Here is a 1,459-nt window from a genome sequence, read left to right on the forward strand (position 1 = left end):
GGTAGATGGAGCATTTCTCGAGGAAGCCCACTCTTGGGTTGCGAGGCCTGTTTGGAGCCCCAAATGATCCCGGATGACTGTGGGCCAAGTTGCTCTATTCTGCACCACAGTTCTATTGTGTGGTTGGTGGCCTATTTCGGGACCGCAGCCTGTTTGGGCGGACTGGGTCGGTCTCCCAATTGAGTCTAACCGACTACGACTGGTGGCTATATAAGAGCAAGCCTGTGAAGCCCATAATCATCACTGGCTACAGCAACCTTGATTCCTTAGCATCTAGCCTCCGTCCTCTACTGTTTCTAGCACGCCATCAAAGCTTCTCACACAGGAGCACACGGCTGTGGGAGGTAGCACCATCTATTGTATCAGTTTTATAGTAATAAAATTTTTGATTCTCCATACTATATGCTTTTCTCTCTTGCATATGAGATCATGTTATCTGTTGAGCACAGACATTGTATTGTTTTCTTACACCTCCTATAAATTCCAAAGGTGTACAAGTATTTATCGAACATGCCGGCTACTATAAAAGATTTATGTTGCGGTATGTCATGATAGCCAAACCACTTTACAAATTATTGGTGGAATTCTTATGGACAGAAGAGTGCGACCAAGCCTTTGAGCCTTTAAAGTGGTGCCTAATCATAACACCCATCCTTATGTCTCCCAATTGGGATATTGATTTTCATGTTCATACTAATAGCTCCAAGTATGCAATTGGCAGTGTACTTTTCCAACCTGGTGAACATAAGAAAGACCACCCATTCTACTTTTCTAGTCAACAACTCAATGATGCATAGATCAACTATACCACCACAGAAAGAGAAGCCCTAGCAATGGTGTATAGTGTTGATAAATTTTGACACTATTTATAAGAAAATGATTATCTTCTACAACAACCACATCAAGCATTGCTTTATCTTGTTCACCATCCATGTACAACAAGAAGAATAACCAGATGACTCCTCTTACTTCAAGAATTAAATTTCAAAGTAGTGGCTCGCAAAGGTGCCCTACACTACATTGCCAATCACATGTCTCATGTCAAGTCAAGAGAAGAAGCCACTAGAGTAGAAGATGACTTGCCAGATGCCACACTATTTCAAATAGATGTTGTTCTAGATTGGTGTGCAGATGTCATTAGTTACTTAATGACGGTTAGACCCACATCATAATTGTGACCAGTGAAGCCAAAAACCTCATAATCAAATTTGCACCATATCAATGCATAGCCAGCCAACTCTATAAATGGGAAAAGATCACATCCTATGCAGATGCATCATGCCACATGAAATCCCACTCATCATCCATGAAGCGCATGAAGGAATTGCAGGAGCATAATTGTGGAGGGGTAACTCCACCACCCCACTAGGCCACTACCTCCAAGTGAAGGAATAGGATATTCGAATATACTATCTTGTAACTGAAAGTCGGTTATAACTACCTCCAAGAACACTCTCTT

This window comes from Dipteris shenzhenensis, chromosome 6, assembly GCF_047967505.1.
Source record: "Dipteris shenzhenensis isolate YYH24624 ecotype China chromosome 6, Dip_SZ_1.0, whole genome shotgun sequence".
Classification (NCBI taxonomy): Eukaryota; Viridiplantae; Streptophyta; class Polypodiopsida; order Gleicheniales; family Dipteridaceae; genus Dipteris; species Dipteris shenzhenensis.